Source organism: Xenopus laevis, chromosome 3L (assembly GCF_017654675.1).
Source record: "Xenopus laevis strain J_2021 chromosome 3L, Xenopus_laevis_v10.1, whole genome shotgun sequence".
NCBI classification, from domain to species: domain Eukaryota; kingdom Metazoa; phylum Chordata; class Amphibia; order Anura; family Pipidae; genus Xenopus; species Xenopus laevis.
Genome location: NC_054375.1, coordinates 20708698 through 20730570, shown reverse-complemented (window position 1 = coordinate 20730570; position 21873 = coordinate 20708698). Strand labels below are relative to the sequence as shown.

General features: G+C 40.0%; 1 long non-coding RNA gene across 1 annotated transcript; it reads left to right on the top strand.

Annotated features, from left to right (window-relative positions):
• Positions 1–13990: 13990 nt before the first annotated feature.
• LOC108710565 lies at positions 13991–19482 on the top strand. Its single transcript, XR_001934752.2, has 2 exons — positions 13991–18281; positions 19291–19482. It is a non-coding gene; the product is annotated as an uncharacterized LOC108710565 (long non-coding RNA).
• The last annotated feature ends 2391 nt before the right edge of the window (positions 19483–21873 follow it).

The following is a 21873-nucleotide window of genomic DNA, read 5'->3' as shown; positions in this document are numbered from 1 at the left end:
CAATCTTTTTGCAAGATATCTTACTGTACAATAATAAAGCTTGCGGGGGATGGGAGAGAGGATGGGGAGTGGGGTGGGGATAGTGGAATTGGTTTCTGCCCAAAGCTTTATTTTCCACTTAAACTGTGTGGGGAGATAAGGGGGAAGGAGAGGGTATTCAGTCCTCTTCTTCCTCAAGGCTGTCTCGGATGTTGTAGTCACGCAGCAGACTATGGATAAGTCTGCGGCAGACTTGGATGCTTGTCCTCTCCCTCAGTAGAATGAGGCGATTCCTAGAAAACCACCAAACGTCCTTAATAGAGTTCATAAGGCACCAGGCTTCCTGAATTGCCCCTTCGGTATGAGTGCCCTGAAAACGTCCGTACAACACCGCGTGGTGTGTAAGGAAATTCATTAAATAAACAGTTCAAATACACTTACGATACTTTGAATAGCTTGTGAACTGTAGGCTCGGCGTGTCTCCCAGTCACGTGACCCAGCGTGATATACTAAGTCATAGAAGAAAAAGATGAAGACGCGATGCCAATTCAATTGGTGTACTTAGAGTACCTCCAAATCTTTAATGTGCGGAATAGAGCCAAACGCTTCAGGAGCCTCACGCTCCCCTCCTCAGTGGCAGACAGTGTTTGAGCTCATGTTCCAGGGCATCAAGCAGGACCTATGTAAATCGGTGGCGGTACCTACACAGGTTGCGGGCATGCATGAAGGTCCTGAAAGGCAACCCCCCTGAATAGCCATCCATGCAATGTCCTTATGCTTGTTGGTCAGTCTGTCTGAAGAAACATTCCCCAAAACAGTCTTTAAGGTGTCAGCTGGGAGCCCTGGAATAGAATTCATCTAGTCTTTTGCTCTGATCAACTTGTGAATGGTTTTAGGCTTCCACAAGTCGGGCTTGACTCCCTCCAGTTGGTGTTCCTCACAAACTTTCTAACATCCAGGTAAAACCAAGGGGTGTTCCAGTTGTAAGGGTAGGAGCTGTCCCATTTGTCCCACCCTAGCACGCACCAGAGTGGCAACAGGAAGAATAGGGACATAGAGCTGCCAGCAGAGTCCTTGTCTTTTCCGGTGATTGTCTGGCGGATGCAGTTGCACACGAAAAAGCTTCTCAGCAGGGTGGGGATATCAAGAACACCTTTCCCACCTTTGTGGGGCTCCTTGTACATAACTGACCGCTTTACTCTGTCCATCTTGGAGCCCCAGATGAAGTGAAACACTGTCCTTGTGATGGCCCTGCAGGCAGTAGCCAGTGGAGGCCATGCCTGGGCCATGTACTGCAGAACAGGGAGGATCTCATTCAGCAGCACCAGTGTCTTCCCTTCGATAGTGAGGTCTCTGAGGCTCCAGAAGCCAATCTTTTGTTTCACTTTAGCCATTCTTTCATCCCAGCACATTAGGGCAGCGCCCTCGCCACCAAACCACACTCCAAGAATCTTGATGAAGTCCGACTTGATAGAGAATGGGACAGAGTCTGAAGTCAGGTTCCATTCCCCGAAGAGCAGGGTCTTTGACTTTTCGCAGTTGACTTTGGCTCCTGAAGCTTTACCAAAGTCCTTACAGGCCTGGACGAGATGATCACGTCGTCCATGTACAGTGAGCACTTGATCTGAGATCTGCCGGGTCCTGATGCAGTCATCCCTGACTGGGGGCAGCTGGGAAATTGACAAAATGTCTAGCCCCATGTCAGATTTCAAAATTGAATATAAAAAAATCTGTTTGCTCTTTTGAGAAATGGATTTCAGTGCAGAATTCTGCTGGGGTAGCACTATTAACTGATCTGTTTTGAAAAAAACATGTTTTCCGATGACAGGATCCCTTTAAGTAGGAGACATAACAGCCTGCCAGAAAGTAGTTCCATCCTAAAGTGCAGGCACAAGTCACATGACTGGGGCAGCTGGGAAAACTGACAATATGTGTAGCCCCATGTCAGATTTCAAAATTGAATATAGAAAAAATCTGTGCTCTTTTAAAAAATTGGATTTCAGTGCAGAAGTCTGCTGGAGTAGCACTATTAACTGATGCATTTTGAAAAAAAAACATGTTTTCCCATGACAGTATCCCTTTAATGTTTAACCCAAATCTCACCTTAAGCAACCCTCAGCTGGGGCTTCCAGGAGTATTTAGGAGAACAAGCAGGCAACCTCCACAAATAAAACCATTAGTGGCATTCAGGCTGGGCTGCCCACCAACTATTGCTTTGGGTCCCTACCAGTGGGGAAGCTGAGATATTTACTAACCACTGCTAAAACCAGCATGGGGGTATAGACTAAAGGGCAGAATGAATCTCCTTTATACATCTCTACTAGCCCCCATGTAGAATTCGTAACCTTTCCCAGTTAATAAAGGAAGTGACACTGGACAGCATAAGCCTGAGGTTGAACTATGTGCCACTGTTTTCCTTCCGTGTTTTGCTAGACATGGGGCAGACATATGTATGAGCCTACTTTGAGAAAGTAAACAGAAAGTGCTCTGTGTGTTCCTTAAAAGCACAAGTGCTGTCATTAAACCAGATGTTATCTGATTAGCCAAAAGCTATTATTTGTCTTTAAGGATGATTTATGCGCTTTGGGAGCCAACTATTTTGTGAAAATGAATGAGTACAGTAGGGTCAATGTGTTACTGAATCCAACATCTTCTGACATTTGCAAACAAAAGCAGATGGATCAGTTTATTTAATTATTAATGGTTGGATGCATGCTTTAGTAATGGGCTTAGGCACCATGGCAATAAGACAAGTAATTCTAGTTGGCTGTTGTTTATCACTTTTAGTGGGCTATCCATAGCTATGGCCATGAAGCTGATACTATTATACTTCATATATACAGTGTCAACACCTTGGAAAGCTCATAACAGGGATTGTCCATCATTCCCATTAGTCCCCCTGCCCTAGTGAAGCTTGCAATCTAAGGACTCTACCACATTCACACATACAATGGTTGGTTTCATTAGAAGTCATTGAACCTACCTGTATGTTTTTGGAGTGTTGTGAGTAAGCACACACAAACACAAGGAGATACAGTACATACAAACTCTAGGGAGTTCCTTGGTTGGAATTAATGCAGAACCCTGGAGGTGCAAGGCAGCAATGCCTTTGGAGGTTGTAGCAGGACAAATTGGATTGATTAAGGCCTCAGGCAAGCATCTGACCACACTGTCAACCTGTTTAGGCTATGGACACTCAGGCTGTTGTCAGCGGCTTTTTTCAGTCTGCTTAATTGGGCTGACCTTAGCCTTTGTGTGAACATACACAGACTGATCAGACTCAAATCAATGGAGCAGGGGCACTGAACAGATCTGCTTCTCTCAGCCTGCAAAATTACTCGGGCTGACAACAGCCGCTGTTTAGCCACTGTCAACAGCCTGTGTGTCCATAGCCTTTAGAGTGGACAAACTTATAATGCATTTATGACCAAATGCAGTTCCTCAGCTACAAACAAAGCCTGATCAGATATTAGTTGAGAAGGCAATAATTTTGGTCTTCTACACAGCCAAGTTGTCCAGCTATATTACTCAGTCTCATTTATGACCACAACCACAGTTGCAGTTGTGCAAGTTGATTAAAGGGACTTGCATTCATAGTCACTCCTTACATGCATATAGTTGCACTCTCTGTGTCTGTTCTGCCTCCTTTTCCCTTGAATCTCCTGTAAGTGTGTGTATTGACAAAGGGGAACCCTAGGTAAAAACATGGGGAATTGTGTCTGTAACTGCATGTAGCCCTTGCAAATGTAAATTACAGTGTTTATATACAGTCAAAGTCTTAGCTGACAATTATGGTTGTGAATAGTAACTGCAAAGCTTCCCTTACATGGAATAAAATGATTGGACAAACTAGACATTTTTGATCAAGCTGAGCAACCATCTCTCCTGAACAGGACCTTCACCGTTGGACAGGGGTCAGCTATGATGAACTGTTGTGCAGTCCTATCAATGTTTGGGCCTGCCAGTTCCTCCCATCAGCAAGTTTGGGTAATCATTGGGTAACTAAATAGATGTATTTTGGCTAATCTACATGTAGTCCAAATTTCAGTTGGTCATGAACCTAAGCTACAGTCAAACAAATGCATCTGCCCTGATGTTGCCAACATAACTATATCTTGTGTGCACCACTTTAGAGCCAATGTTATGCTAAATATTTATTTAACTAACCTAACAAACCGAACAAAATTAGTTTGTAAGCTTTACAGGGCAGGGACCTCCTTTTCCTTGTCTCTTTACTCTTAAATCTTGATTGTATTTTTGTATTTAATACCTTGATGATTAATACCACCATGCTAATACATTGTTTTCAGTTGCACTTGCCTGTTCAAACCCTTCATTGAAATACCTTAGTAATGATGTACAATTCACTTAACCCAAATCTTTATTTTTATTGTGTCTTTAAAACACATGCCCCGGCACTTACTATGATGCTGGATTAAAGAATTTATATCCTATGGCTCCTGCTCTGCAAACAGTGAGTGTCATGTGCCCTATAACAGTGTGTCTCTTTGGGTGTGAATCCCATCTATTTATTATACCACTGACTTAACTGGCAAATTGGCCTACAAAGATATGGAACTAATTTTAAAGGGAACCCGTCACCCGTCAATCCTATTTTATCACATTAGTCAAGCAACATGAACTTTAATTACACTATATAAATTATTTGAATCCTGTTTCCTTCAGTCTGGGAATTCAAAATGATAGCAAGCAGGCAGCAGCCATTTTGTGGACACTGTCTTTAAGGAAAGCCTTGCATCATCTCAGAATCTTGTTTGCGCACCTGAATGGGGGACCCAATGTCTATCCCCATGCACTGGCTACACAATTAAATGGTAAAGAGAACGTGAGAATGTGGGGAGAGCAGTGAAATCTAGGAAGTGCTGAATGGAAAGTGAAAGTAATTGTCTGCCTGCCTCTATACAAAGGGCATAGAGGAGGGGCAGACAATATTTGATTGACAGCTGAGATTTTTAAATGAGCTTACAACAGCTATGAATGTTTTAACATGAATGCTTTAATAAGAAATAGAAATTGGATTTCATCTTTAATTTGAAAAGGACTTTTATTATACAGATTTTTGTGTCTGGGGGGTGACAGGTCCACTTTAAAAGAGGAACCAAAATTTCTTGCCACTAATACATAACATATTACAGCATATTGCTATGGCTGTATTGAAAGGGAACTTTCTAGCTAAGAATATTTAACTCGTATTCTTTGACCACCTGCTAACTACCCAGAATGTGCTTTAAGGGAAATTACTACTAAATTATAGATAGAAAATAAGAAAGATAGCAGAATTAAGAAATGATTCATCCTCAAATAATTTGAAGTTGTGCAATTGAATTGGAGCTGTGTCGTAGGAAATGAAAAAAAAGACAAACCAGGTACTGTGTCCAAAGTTAACTGACCCAAGCCTTATCTGTGATCTTTTAGTCTGTTAGTCATCTGAACCAGCATTTTACTCTCTCCATCTTACTGGCATCATACGATTATTTCTACACAGAACATCTTAAAGGCGTTGTTCACCTTAACAAAATGACATTTGTATGCTATTCTGAGAAAATCTGCAATTAGGTTTTAATTTTTATTATTTGTGGTTTTTGAGTTATTTAGCTTTTTATTCAGCAGCTCTTCAGTTTGCAGTTTCAGCAAACTGGTTGCTAGGGTCCAAATTACCCTAGTAACCATGTATTTATTTGAATGAGAGACTGGACTATGAATAGGAGAGGACAGAATAAAAAGATGAGTAATAAAAAGTAGCAATAACAATAAATGTGTAGACTTATGAAGCATTTCTTTTTATCGGGGTCAGTGACCCCCATCTGAAAGCTGGAAAGAGTCAGAAGAAGTAGGCATATCATTAAAAACTTTTTAAAATAAAACATGAAGGCCAATTGAACTAAAGGTAAACTGAAATGAGAACCTCCCCTTTAATGCTACTTACAAACGTACTTGTATCCATTCATTCTCCTTGCAACTTTTGGAGAGCCCTGGTTGGCCTACTTTGATAAATTGCACAAAATGACATGTCTGGATGTTAGGGAACCCCCTGCCTGACAGTAATTCCAGGAAGAAGAAGGCAAATGATTTTAAAAAAACTTTTAAAAAAGTTGCTTAGAATTAGCCTTTATATACAGTAAATTACTAAAAGTTAACTAAAAGGTGAACCACCCGTTAATATTCTTGCTCCATGCCAGCACCTTTATACTTTATACCGTCTCTCCTCCATACCAACACCTAACTGTCTCTCTGCCATACCAGCACCTTACTGTCTTTTCTCCATACCAGCACCTTACTGTCTATCTGCCATACCAGCACATTACTGTCTCTTCTTCATAACAGCACTTTACTGTCTATCCTCAAAACCAGCACCTTACTGTCTCTACTCCACACCAGCACTTTTACGTACAGCACCCTATTGTCTCTCCTTCACAGCTACACCTTACTGTTTCTACTCCCTATGAGAGCAATACTTCTGAACTAGCATGTTAAGGGTATATTTATTAAAGAGTGAAGTTAGATTCACCACAGTCCTCTAGAGTGAAATTCCTCCACTCTCCATTAATTTGTAGGGATTTTTAAAAGAGTATTTATCAATGGGTGAAAGTGAAAGTTCATCCTTTGATAAATACGCCTTTCAAAATCCCATAGAAATAAATGGAAAGTGGCGGAATTTCACTCTAGCGGAATGTGGCGATCTCTAACTTCACTCCTTGATAAATATACCCCTTAGTGATCCAAGTATAGGAGAAGGAAGGGGAACTCCAGCAGTATTACTGCAAACAACTTTTTATTCCAGGCAGTGGAAAACACAACATGTTTCGGGTTCAATACCCTTTATCAAGTGAATAAGGACCATTTACACGTGCACCCATTTAAAACTCATATGCACTTTGACCTATACAACATAGTGCAGTCTGGGTAATCAATTTAAAGAGAAATGTACTAACACATTTTAAAACATTAGTGCGTATATAGGTTGTATTGCAACACAAATAGTGAAGCCATTGCTCAGACCATAATAAATATACCCCTTAGTCTCTACATCATACCAGCACCCTAAGGTAATTTCTACATACAGCACCTAACTATTACTCCTTTACACCAGCACCTTACTGTGTCTCTTCCATCCAAGCACTTTACTTTCACTCCCCATTTAAACCAATTCATATTTAATCTTTTTTAGCATTGGAAATATACATTTATAAAAAAAAGCAACACATATATTCCATGTTCTGTTTTGATTTAATTTTATAGATTTGTGATGAATAAGTTTACGGTTCCAGCAATGCAAGAAAACTGAAAGGCATCGTTCAGAAAAAGCAAATACAGGCTACAAACACTGAATGAAGAAAAAAAAAAAGTGAATATCTTTAGTGAGTAGGTGGTTGTTTGTGGAGAAATTTACAAGGCGCTGGGAGTCTGAAGATGAGGCATTCATTGGGTGCAGAGCAGCTCTGCTCCCCTGTAGCTATAGTGCAAGGCAGTCTTTGCAGCAGAGTACAAGGAGGACTGGTAGATTATGAGCAGGTCGGGCTGATGGGAAAAACAGGTTAAGCCAAAGAGATAAGTGATGTATCTCAATTCTTGTCAGGCTTTTAAATGACGTAAAACTGAAGCAGAACACAGGAAGCTTCCTGTTTCCCTGGGGCAAATTCAGCTCAATAATTCCATAATTTGCAAGCAGGCTTCATTCACAATTCTTTTTTTTTGCTTGACCTCTTTATTGTGATTAGTTCTCTAGCCAGCCTGGCAGTCTTTCTGCTTTTTTAGTGCTTCTTTAATAAAGCACCTTTTCCAACTTGCTTATAGCTGCCCTCGTAGCAGGTCACATATAAGACATCAAAACCAGCACACAGAGATTATATTTTCAGTTAATATCTTGATAAAGATCCCTGTGTGGACTGAAACATCGATCTAATAAACAAGCTTCAATTTGCAAAATCCTTGTGTGCATCAGCATTCTTCTATGGACATACAATTCTTTCTGAATAGCACACAGGTCTATGTCCCTGTAAGCCTTTCAATGCATGTATGTATGTATGTATGTATGTATGTATATATATATATATATTATATATATATATATATATATATATATATATATATATATATATATATATATATATTTATATTTGAAGAGATCCTCTGCACTCAACCCATTATCTATATTATATTAAAGGCATTGAGACATTTTGTGCATTAAGCTTCTTAAAATACCCACCCCTTTAAAGGAGAACTAAACCCTAGAAATGTATATGGCTTAAAATGCCATATTTTATATACTGAACTTATTGCACCAACCTAAAGTATCAGCTTCCCAATAGCAGCAATGATCCAGGACTTCAAACTTGTTACATGGGGTCACAATCTCTGAGCAGCTGTTGAGAAGCTTAGGGGTCGTTGCAAATTATCAAACAGAAAATGAGGTTGGCTTGTACTATAAACTGATGCTACTGGGCTGATTATTAAATTCTGATGCTAGTGCACTGGTTTCTGTGTTGCCATGTAGTATTTAACTGTATTAATTTCTAATCAGCCTTATATTGTGACATTTATATTCTATATGTATATTTTAAGTCGGTCCCTAAGCTCAGTAACTGCCTGCAGCACAGAGCATGTGCAATGAATTAAGATGATTAGTTACTGGGGCATAGAGGCACCTCCTTGCTAAAGGGCAGTGGTTGCCTTTGGCTGGTACAGAAGCCCAAAACATAGTGTTCAATATTTCTAGCCTACTTCTTTAGATAAGCTTTAATTCTCCTTTAAACAAAACAGGGGTTGCTTGTCCATATGTTGGAATATATGTAAGCTGGCCAACCATGTCAAAGTCATCCCTGGTCTGGCCAGTCCTACACTCAACTTTCATCTGATTCATTTTACAGAAGGACTAAGTTTTACCTGTAACTTACTTGGTGCTTTCAAGGTTAAAACTCCCAAACATGGGAGTTTGTCTCAGTTGGAAAACTGGGCAGCCCGCCAGGCTCTGGACCGGACCTCCTTTACATTTTAAAAGAACATTAGAGGACATTATAGACAAATAGCAGGTGATCTTTTTACCCATAATGAGGATCACTGCACCAGAGGCCACTTTTTCAGAATAGGAGAAAAGAACTTTCATTTGCAGCAACGTAGGTGGTTCTTCACAGTGAAAACAGTGAGGTTGTGGAATGCACTGCCGGGTGATGTTGTGATGGCTGATTCTGTTAATGCTTTAAAGAGTGGCTTGGATGATTTCTTGGACAGACATAATATCAAAGGCTATTGTGATACTAAACTCTATAGTTAGTATAGATTAGATTGGTATATATAATTTATCTGAAGGTATGGAGGGGTGTGTATGGATGCTGGGTTTTTATTTGGAGGGGTTGACCTTTGGACTTTGTCTTTTTTCAACCTGATTTAACTATGTAACTATGGTTGCCCTTCTATTAACCACCACTTGGATCATCTGACTATAGCTGGAAAAGATTGGAGCTACTGTACAACAGTAAGCTGACCACTGTTCCTGTATAAACTATAAGAAAAAAGGAAAAGTCGTGCTCACCACTAATTCTTAAACCATTAGGCAGGGATGCAATGAGGCTGTGAATACAAAATTCATACAGACAAATAGAAGAGGTCCTCTGCAGTCAACCCACTATCAATATATTAAGGACATTGAGACATTTTGTGCCTTAAGCTGCTAAAAATTCCTTACCCTTTAAACAAAACAGGGATTGTTTGTCCATATATTGCAATATATTTAAGATGGCCAAATACTTAAAAGTCATCCCTGGTCTTGCCAGTCCTACACTCAACTTTTATTCATTAAGAAATCTATTGCTTCATTATACATTTTACACAGGGATTAAGTTTTACCTGTGAGAGAAAATAAAATGCTATGTATGCAGATTCTCTGGTAGCCCCCCTAACTTGGATTTATTCTGTTCTCAAGCTAGCCTTGGTAGTACTACCTTGATCTTGAGGAAGAACCATTTCATTGGTTATTTGAGCAGTTCTTATGCCATAAGCTCTTATGTCATATGTTGCCAAGTTTATAAAAACACTGTGATTTCTTTGTTTGGGGTTCTGATTCTTTGTGAGTTCAGAATCCACGGAGCTCGTGTCAAATAAATGTTATCTTTTCACCTCAAGTGGTCTCCAGTTGTGTAGTTCCACAACACCTGCAAATATAAGAAATCTTAAACTCAACCCATTATCAATATATTAAGGACATTAAAACATTTTGTGTTAAATGCAATCTATTATCTGGAAACCCCTTATACAGCTGAAGTACTGCCGTGTCATTTCTTATCTCAACAAACTATTTTACTTCTTTTGCACAATTGTTTTTTTTCTGTAATAAAGTACAGGTATTCATGACTTGGACAAAGGCTTACATGATTCAATATCATGATCATGGAACAGTTGTGTAAGCTGCTGCACAAGTCATGAATTTGATGACTGCTTAGTGTTGCTCCAAATAAATCCACATTCTAGGTCACGTCCATGACATATTCTTGCTAATTCTGTATTATAAACTGTGAACTGAGACTGTTGTATATGGGCTATCTTCTTCTTGGAGTCTCATTTATGGTAATATCCGAACTTCCGGTCACAAACCCTGGCAGTCCCTTAATCTGTATTACAAATATGATGGTGAAGAAAGGCTATTAGAACTGCTCTACAGTTTGGTACTCAAGTTTAAGTTAAATGGATTCTGTCATGATTTTTATGGTGTAGGTGTAATTTAATTGAATCCAAAATGAACTTAAATGTCAAGTCAATTTAATAATATCTAGTAAGCTTTGGCAATTTGTTAAGTGTCTGGTTTACCTACTTTAATCATGGTTCGCAAATGGACCAATATTTTCCAGTTCTGAGGAATCATCGGCTAGGTATCCTGGATAAGGTCAATCAGTGAGTTATCGTTTAGGAGTCTGCGTCATAGAGAAATAATAACAGCACTGGTAGTACCAACCCTTATGTCAATTATTTTGTATATACAGGTATAGGATCCTTAATCAAGAAAGCTCCATTTTACAGGAAGGCCATCTCAGACTCAATTTTAAAAAAATAATTTGATCCCAACTAATCCCTTATAGATTTTTTTAGCAGATTTACAGGGGTTAACTTTTAAGTTTTAGTATGATGTAGAGAGTGATATTCTGAGACCAATTGTGACTGGTTTTCATTTTTTATTATTTGTGGTTTTTGACTTAATTATCTTTTTATTCAGGAGCTTTCCAGTTTGCAATGTCAGCAATCTGGTTGCTAGGGTCCAAGTAACCCTAGCAACCATACATTGATTTCATTAAGAGCCTGGGATATGAATAGGAGAGGGCCTGAATCTAAATATGAGTAATAGAAAGTAGTGATAATAATTTTGTAGCCTTACAGAACATTAGTTTTGTAGATGGGGCCAGTGACCTCATTTAAAAGCTGGAAAGAAGAAGAGGGCAAATAATTCAAACACTATAAAAACCCCAGGACTGGATCATTACCCCCTAATGATATGTGGTCAATTGACATTCATTCCTGTGTAACATAAGGCTTATAGAAGGAAATTATTGCATTTGTGCTAAAATCTTCTTGCCTGCAGTGCTTGTTTCAAATCAAGTTAGCTTTAATTCAAACCAATGTATATTTTTATAGGATTTGCAATTTATAACACACGCATAGTATCAGGTTCGATATAAAGGATGCTGGATTTTTTTTTATTGAGACTATCCTGCAAATCCTGTTGCCTTAGCAATTAGTACGTCAGCCGATACGCACGTTGGCTCTGTGTGAGTGGGGAGAAGGGGCCATCGAATGTGAACTTCTAATGTTTGAAATATTTTATTTGATTTTCACATTAAACAAATAGAATCAATAGACAGCAAATATTATGCAGAAGAAGAGAGAACGGTACAGTCGACTAAATAGTATGTTATTGTCAAAAAGTATCGAATGTGAACTTCTGTTTGCTAAGGATGTAGATCATTCAGCAGAATGCCAATTATGTCACACATGCATCCAATATAACACATATCCGGAGAGAAACCTTTGAAATTGTCTTTTTAAGTGCACTTTTTCAATGGGCTTGTTATGAAGCCACACAGGTTATAATCAGAGTGGCACTAATCGGCCATTCCCAGACCTATTCCTGCCTGGTCCTTGATACATTCTTCATTGAACATTAGCATTCATATGTTAAACAGTGGCACATTTCAGAGGGCAGTATAGTCAGAAGTCTTATAGGGATCTTACATGCATTATCTATTAGACCTAAGCCTGCCACCTCATTCCTTGCTAATATTGGCCAAATAAGGAATCTCCATGCAGCATGGTTAATTAGCAATCAGCACAAATGCAGGTAAAAGAGGAAATAAAAGACAAACCTAGAAATTTATTATGACTTGATCTAAAGGTGGCCATACACAGGCCTAGAAAATGCCAACTTGGTCCTTCCAGACTGAGGGGGCATCGTAATTGGCATGTGTATGGCGTCCACTGACAGGCCTGTCTAATTAAAAATCTGCTCCAAGCACAGAGACCTACATTTGTTCATTTAATACAGTGCTATGGAGCTTTAACAGCTAAAAACGTGTGCGTGTTCTAGCACTTATTTTCATAATAAATGACCCCTAAGGTCATACACATCTTCGTCTGGTTTAATCATACCCATGTTGGCCCAAATCAGAATGATTTGGTAGTGTGGCCTTCATGTTAATGATTGGATAATATTGCAGGACTATGTAGATACATTGAGAGAGGTCTGATGGGATTTTCTAACTGGCCTAGTAGATACCCATCGAGATATCAGTTGGCAGGGAGTAGGGAAAGTCCCATACAAAGGCAGAGTTTGCAACTTACATGGGCAGTTATAGGGTTGGAGATTCCCTAATTATAATTGGTAAAATCTAAACTACATATGAAGCATTCACACCACCACTACCATTTCCCCCAATGAAGTCTGTACTGTGCACAATAGGAATAATAAATGTTGGCTCCATCTGTAGGTCCAGTTCTTTTCTATGCTAACTATGAATCTCTGTTTTCCAAGAAGTCAAGGGAAGCCTATGAAAATATAGGGCTGATAGCTACTTATTTTCCCATTTGCTGTGTGAGTACAAGTGTTCTTTGGTTTGATACCTCAATAAGTTTGTAACTTCACAGGGAGTATGGAAGATGCTAAGCAAATGTTGCAGTGTTTAGCAGCATTAAATACCTAAAGGTGTTTAAAACTAAAAAAGGAATTTTGAGGAATTGCACTTGGGAGACTGTAAGTATACAGAGTAAACATGAGTGCATGTGGGTTAGCCGGTATTACTCAGAGTGTGTCTTGTCACATGTATGTCATGTTGGAGCAGCAGGTCCATGCAGTACTTACATGAGAGAGATGCAGGTGGGTTTTCATCTTGGAATCGTAACTGCAGACTCTAAGGGGGAACTTTTAGCAGTAGCAAACATGTGAAACTTGAGGGCAGTGGCAAACATGGGGAGGAAAGAAGGCTCACAGAGCAGCCACTGTAGTGGCAGTGGCCAGTGTAGTGGGGGACAGGGGCAGATTTCCTTGTATAGTGCCCCTAGGCTGCCAGGTCCCCGCGGCTCCCCGGTGCTTGTTATGATGTGGCTGGGTGGCATACCGCCCCTGAAAGTTTGCCGCCCTAGGCCAGGGTCTTTGTGGCCTCGCCACAAATCCAGGCCAGGTGGCGGATAGAGAAGGGGATGGAAATGTAAGGGGCTGGTCCACAGTGGGGACAGAAGCTGCATTAAACAAATATAAACACTGTAATAAATTTTGTAAAACAGCAATCTGGAAAGCAAATTTTGGAAACGAGGAACACATAGCGGCAGAGGCTAAGACTAACCCCAAAAAGTTTTTTTAGTATATTAATAGTAAAAAGATGTGGGTTGAGAGTGTGGCTCCTTTAAATAATGGTACCAGTATGGTTGTAACAGAAAAGGCAAATGTGCTAAATCAGTTATTTTCTACTTGCACTGTTGGCTCAGCTCAATCTAGTCAGTGGCTAGGATATGGTTCATAAAGCTTTACTAGAAATTAATGTGAACAAGGCTCCAGGGCCAGATGGAATACAACCTTGAGTTCTAAGAGAGCTTAGATCAGTTTTAGACAGGCCTCTATTTCTCAGGATCGCTTTTATCTGGTATGGTATCTATGGATTGTAGGAAAGCTGATGTCATTCCGATATTTAAAAAGGGATTATGATCTCAGCCTGGTAATTATAGGCCAGTAAATTTGACATCTGTGGTGGGCACATTATTTAAACGCTTGTTAAAGGATCACATTCAATGTTGTTCTTTTATGAAGGATATGTTATGTCAGACAAATTTGATTGCTTTTTATGATGAGGTAAGTAAGATGCTGGACATTGGGGGGCAGTGATCTATTTGGATTTTGCCAAAGCATTTAATATAGTGCCCCACAAACGACTGCTTTCTAAACTAAGGTCTGTTGGGCTTAATGAAGTTGTTTGCACATGGATAGGAAACTAAATTCTCTGCTTGGAGTATGTCATGTGCAGGACTGATCTCTAGCAAAATGAGCTGTGCCGGCATATTTAAAAATGGAGACAATTAGGTCACTATTGCAGTATGCTGGTGTCGTCTGGGAGATTTGTGAAATATGCCTAATTACTCACCTAGGTCCTCCTCAAAGTCTACATTGAAGATCTAATGTGGTGATGGGCAGGCCCGGACTGGCAATCTGTGGGTTTTGGCAAATGCCAGAGGGGCTGCTATAAGGTGCCATAGAAAGTCAGTATATAGCGGGCTGGTGGAGGCTATTTGGGCACCACAGCGGGACAGGTTGCCTAGGGCGCCTGCACGGTGTGGGCCGGCTCTGCCAGGGCCTATTTTAATTCTCAGTCCGGACCTGGGTTGGAGGGCTTTTTAGCAAGTGATGAAATACAGGGTTATAAAAGATAGCTCATAGTTGATCCAGGGACTCGCCCCATTGCCATCTTGCAGTCAGGAAGGAATTTTCCCCCTCTCAGTCATTGGAGTCTTCCCATGGAGTTTTTTTTTGCCTTTCTCTGGATCAACTAGCACTTAGACAAAACAAAAATGTATTGCATTTATATACATAGGGAGTCTGGAGATTTTTGTTACTAAAATTTCTGTACCCTTTTGTCAACCATGAGAAACTAAGTTTTTTTATTTTCAGTTTGATATTTGCACTTTGTAGTTTTGCAAAAAATGTAATTATATGGTGTTATTTAATTTTCTATCCCCAGAGCTGCAGGACAAAAAAAATATCGGAATGTAAAACCATCCTTTCTCGAAGGGTGCAAAAGCCAAGTTATTTTTGGCTCTGCTTTTTCCATTAAAAGGAGATTATTTTCTCACTTCTCTGAGTCATAGAGGAAAGAGTTCTTTTTGATTCTGTTTGAACACACACAAACTGCTTGCCGCCTGGGGAATCTGTGCCCTGGTTATAGATTGTTCCAAGCTATGATTCATTCAGATAACGAATGCTGGGAAGAGGAATGGGAATATTATCAACTCCCTTTCTTGGGATGCATTCATTAAGTAACTGGTTAACCCTTTCATTCCATAACGATTTGAAACTTTGAGGATTGGATAGGTCTAAAGAATGTTGGGCTCATGGTGATGTCATGTTTTGGGTTGCACAATCTACTGGGGCACTGTTATATTTTTTCCTCCAGCATGTACATTGTCCTGCAACCAAGCAAGATGCTCTCCCAGATATGTCAACTGAGCCTCATCAAGATGATACCTCTGCTCTCCCTTGTGGTGCTATGAGATCCAGAGCAAATGACCTTACTGATCTGGCTATAGACTGACCTATATGTTGGGTCCAGACTATAGTTAATCCCCTCCATAGGACTATATAAAAAAGTTTAATTAGCTTTGTATCTATATATACAGTTTATGTGTGTGGGCCTGGTCCAACACTGTCGCTGTGTGCTTCAAAAATTACTAATTTTTTTTTGCCCAATGGCTAGTATGGTCTTAGTTGAAGGATACAGGTAATATCATGTTCAGCCCCCTATAGGTAGAGCTCACCATGTGCAGGACTGATCTCTAGCAAAATGAGCTCTGCTTGGCATATTTAAAAATTGAGATAGAAAGGTTACTTCCTCTATCCTCCAAGGTCACATTCAGCGGGTTCCAATAAGACCCAGACTCTAACCTCTTACCAGTAAGATACTCTTCAGTTATGGGGCTGTTTCTTCAAAATAGGGCCACAATGAAGTGAAGTGAAGAGCAACAATGAAGTAATGAACTGGATTAGGAAAGAGAACTGCCCAACAGAAGGAGTTTACCAATTTCAGGTAAAGCTCTGTACCTCCACTGAGTTCAAGTTCCCAATGGTCAGAGCTGGTTTAAGAGTAAGACCTAACATTTTAAGACCCCTGTGATGCCCAGCATTCGGTTCAAGCACCAATTAGCTCATTTCATGTACACCAAACAAATATCCCACACCCATCACCACATTAGATCTTCAATGTAGACTTTGAGGAGGACCTAGGTGAGTAATTAGGCATATTTCACAAATCTCCCAGACGACACCACCATACTGCTCTTGGGCCTCAGAGAGGGGAATCAATGGTCACATGTGGCAGAGAAACTCCTATTGAATCCTATTGAAAGGACAAAGAAAGGTAGGCACCCACCATTGGTTCTAGTTGCTAACTCAGACACGGGGCCGGACTGGTATGATTTCTGTAAAGATATACAGTGATATCTAAATGAATTTCTAAATAGCCATGCAGCATGTGGGTTTTATGGGTGTCCAATAAAGAGGTTGTGGGGCACAGAGACCTGTGATAACCCCTTGAATAGAGTTTGCATTCAGCAGTGTTCTAATCCAGAGGGCAGGCAGGGAAAGGATTGTAGGCTTCCCTACCTATCCCTAAACTTGTGCATTATTCAGACATGCAAGTAATGGAGCACAAAGGACAACAGGGCCCAGTTGATGCTACCCTCCCTATGGACTTCCATGCAATCCGTGTATACCCTGCATTCTGGACCATGACTGCTCACAGAAAGTGAAATATGATGCTAGGTCTCTGTTATGTAAATGTAATGCATTCGGTAACTCTACATTCCTATTAGTCATGTTATAGCCGGAGGGATGGATGGTTAAATAGTTAGTTACATAGTTAACATGGCTTGAAATCAAATTGCGCTTTTATGTATCTTGCTCCCCCTCTGTAACAAAATGCCTAACTGCAGTACCCACTAATGGCGACCCTGCTCCCGCTTGCCTTGTGTGAAGCATGGTACACAAGGTGTAACAATAGAGACTGAATTCAGTGCAGGTGTTAAACTGATGGGTAATTCATATATACATATATTGGATCCACTATCCAAAACTGGGATGCATTAGAGTGGCCCAATTGCTTCAATTTGAACGATCTCTGACTTGAGGGTGCATTTGTAAATTACCCCGACTGTATTCCTATTAATAACAACAAAACCAGTCTCATTAAGTTTTGACTGCAATGAAGTTTGAATGAAGCAAGAGTGACAGGTGACTCATTTAAAGAAGTGATACAAAGCACATACTGTAGTATATGTGTATATATATTTATTAATTTCAGGCAAGATTTCCCCCTTTCAAAGCAAAAGTGAAAAAGCAAGGAATTATTACTTGCTTTTTTTCTTTGGCAACAGTTTGGGGGGGACTCTTTCCTATTTCAGCACATTAATGATCCATGCACAAAGCAGAATCCATACAGAATGGGTTTATTGAGATGGGAATAGAAGAACTTGACTGATCTGCACAGAGCCCTGACCTCAACCCAACTAAAACCCATAAGGGATGAATTGGAATCCTGACTGTGAGCCAGACCTGACCGCCAACATCAGTGCCAAACCTTGTGCTCTTGGTACTGAATCCTATTGTCCCAACACCTAGTGGGAACCTTCTCAGAAGAGTAGAAGCTGTTAGGGAAGTTCTTGTGAAAGTCATGACTTTACATGTGACGCATATAGCGTGAATGGTAAGTGGTCAGAAAAATAGAACAAAGCTGAATATCCCTGGTCTGACTATTGAGTGATCCTGTCAGTCAGATTACAGGCCATGCATCTGACATTAGGATCACCAAATTTTGCATGTTGGTGTGCACACTAGCCAAGCACAATGGAATGGCTAGAGTGATGCTGTCTTATTCTTCTCCAGGTTGGGTATTTCTGCGCATGCGCAGTTGGAGCAGTTTGCCGGTTTGCGACAAATGCTCATGCGTGGAATTACACTGAAATTGCTGATCTCTCAGTAAGCTTACAGAGGAGACGGAGGATGGACGCGTGGAACTTCGCTGGAAGAATCTTCTTCCCGAGGTGTAAGTATTGAGTATTGGGCATCTCCCCCGGGTGGGGGGGGGGTAGTTAGCCTGAGGGGAGGAGGGAGGGCTACCTGGGGTTGGGGTTAGGGTTTTTTTCCCCACAGGTTGATTTCTAGTATAAGGTCCCCATAGACGTTTCTTTGGTGAACGACAAATTTTAGAGAAATCCGAGCAATCCGTCAAATTATCGTGAAGTTAGTGGGAATCAAACGATCGTACATCTTACGATTTTTTGTCCGTCATCTGTCAGAAAATTGATCGGCCAGGTTAAAAAAATTTTAGCGGTCCCAGTACAATCTATCTATGTATGCAGGGCAATCTCAGTTTTCCTAGCAGTATCGCCTGAAATGGTCTTTTTAGTTGATGGACAAATCGTACATTTAAACAATCTCTTCGAGATAATCGTGGTCTCAGGATAACGAAAAGATCTTTTAAAGATCTTTACATCTATGGCCAGCTTTAGGGCCACATACATATAGCTCTTAGTCTTTCAGTTCAGAGACATCATGCATGTTGAGGACCACTGGTAAAGAAGAAAGCCTATTATTCCATTTAGCATACAGTACGTGACAATCCAAAACTACAGATAATACTTAAAGCTTGATGGCTGTGTCTTTAGATAATGCAGTGGAGACTAAAATGCTTAACTACAACTATAAAAAGCACAAAAAATTGAGAGCCAGTTCTCATTTAGGCAAAAACTAGGAGTTAATATATATGATTGTAATACCAGAATATGGATCAAGGTTAAAAGTACAGCAAGGAGAGAATCAACGACTCATGAAGGCTGTTCTGTATATAAATCTCAACCATCATCAACAGCATGGTGTTGGATTATTCAAAGCATGTGAAGATGGCAGGAAGTAGGAACAGGCTGCTGAATGCACACAGAAAAGGCCACTCACTGCCGGATCCTCCTGTATTAAAGGAACAGTAACACCAAAATTTGACTTGCACTTTCATATATATTTGCGCTTAACTACACTCTTTTCTTGCTTCCCTTCAGAATCATGTGCTGGGAATCCTGGAGCTAACGCCCTTCCAGACCACACGTCAAATGCTGCAGTTCAGTTGCGCCAAAAGAATAGTGCACACGCATCATTTGCATTCCGAATATTAAAAATTAAGCCAGTGAACACCAGAAATTACGCCAGACACTTACATGTGTGTTTTTATGAAATAAACCATGTCTATTGCATATTAAATTTCACTTTACTTTACTGCATTTGCATTGATACAGCAAATGTCATTGGGCTTGGGACAGGTGCAGAGCAACAGCACCTATGATGGAAGGGATAGTTATGGATAACACAAGTAAGTAACAGGGGAGGCAATGAGCGAACATGTTAGAGAAGTGTAAGTTTATATAGTATATTATATCATTAATAATAAAAATAATATCAATATACCTCAACCCACTTACTAGGGTTTCTTGTTCTTTTGAGCAAGCAGACAATGAATCCACACCAATGAGCATATAGTAAAGTAATATATTGTGAAATAAATCAATTGATTGTTATACTTTAAAAAAAAGTAGGGGAATTCAGCTTCATATCTGCCTTCCCCTCTGGTCTTCATTCCTCACATGTTGTCTTGTCCCACGCTCCTCTAGCTTCTCCAGCTCTCTAGCTGCCTCCTCTCAGCTGCCCAGCCCCCTTCACATTTGTCCAGCATTCTTTTATCCTGGGTTCTCACCTGCCCCACAGAAAACCCTCCCAACTGCCAAGATGCTGTGATAAACCCCCAACTTGCCTGCATCCTGTTGAGCATACAAAATCAGTTTTATAGTCCCCACAGCAGACATAGGCCTTAGTAGTCACAGGAAAACCTTTGTTATGATAATCAGGGCTTCATGTAAGTTCCCTGAACAACAGCTTTCATATCAAATAACAAAATCAAGATGGCAATTTTGTACAGAAGTGGCAGAAAACTTGTGGAAAGTAACAGAGATGAGACCCCCCTATAATAGTGCCCTCGTTCTGCTGTGCTTCTGCCTGTTCATATTTTATTTAATTAAGGCAACATGAAATTTCTCCAAGGTTCAATACAAAGCTTTATTATACCATTATTATATTCTCCTACCAAAATAGCTGGTTACATAAAATTCCATCTGACATAGAAAGAGCCTAGTGATTAGCTTAGCACATTTGTTGGAATTGCTAATAATTCCCACTGTACAGGGTAACTACAGCTTTGCCTTACAATTCCTGCAATTATAACAGGGACAGAAAAAAATACTAATATCCTAAATACATCTGGCCAAGTTATCATGGGAAATCCAGCCATATAATTTAAGATAATGGTTTCAAAAGAAGGGATTAGCCATTATAATAAATAAGATGTAATTTCTGTCTTCAATATATGCATGGTAATTCAGTAACATTAGCATTTGCTCTCTCGGTTGGAGTCAGGAAAGACAGAATAGAGTAATGATACTAATGATCTAGTTCTCTCTCCAGTCTAAAAAGTTATTGATATGCAAATGAATATTGCATACATTAAGATGGCTGTCTTTTTTTGTTACTATTGATAATAATAATAATAATAGGTTGTTATGTGGTGGGTTCTCATTTGGGTGAACTGCTTCAGCCCATAGATGGTCCTTTGCTCAAGGGCCTTCACATGACCCACAATCAGTGGCCTATGATTAACCAACCTAATTTGGCCCACCAATTAGGGGGCTAATTTCAGCTTAAAAATGTTATGCATTTGCTGCATTACATGGTAGATGAAGATCGCAGCTGGTCCCAATAAAAAGTTTTTGGGTTTGGTCCTTTCACCCTTACTCCATCCTTACTCTGTCCAAACAACACAATAACCTCAAGCTAAGGTGCCCCCTTTGAGTCATAGAGCCAACACACATGTACCATATTGACTAGGTTGGAATGGGTTGGGCTTAATGTAAAGGAGTTTCATTTTCATAATGAGGGTTTATGGCTTACACCAATCTTACAGCCTTACAACACAAACCTGTAGGTTTCTGAATTGACCAAGGGTTTGAACGATGGATGACTGGCTGCACATGTGATCTCAGCAGTCAATCTGGACACTCTTGTACACATTACTCTTCATGTGACCTCTCATATCATTAAGCGTGGCATCTGCATTATCTAATGGGCCATAGACATGGAACCTTATAGCACAGTGGAGTAGACACTTGGCAGGGAACAAGCAGCAAGTAAAATAAGCCACGAGAACATCAGGTGCCTGAACATGTACGTTTAAAGGCAGTAACAGGTAGGATGTTCACTTAAAGTCTAATAACCCATAGCAACTAATAAAAAGATAGCATTTATTAGAGGAAAATGTATGACCAAAAGCATATAACCTTCAGATATATTTCATCTGCAGCATTCTAAAAGTTAATTTGAATCTGTATTTTCTGCTCTTAAAATAAGAACTAAAGCTCCGCAAAGAATCAGGCTACAAATGTTACACCATATGTTTTGTACCAGCCCAAGGAAACCAGTGCCGTTTAGCAGTAATGATCTGTGCCCCTGAAGATGCCCTCCAGTCCCCATCTTCTCTTCAGTTCATTTGCAGCACATGCCAATGACACTCAAAATATAGCTTAGCAAAATCCAAGATT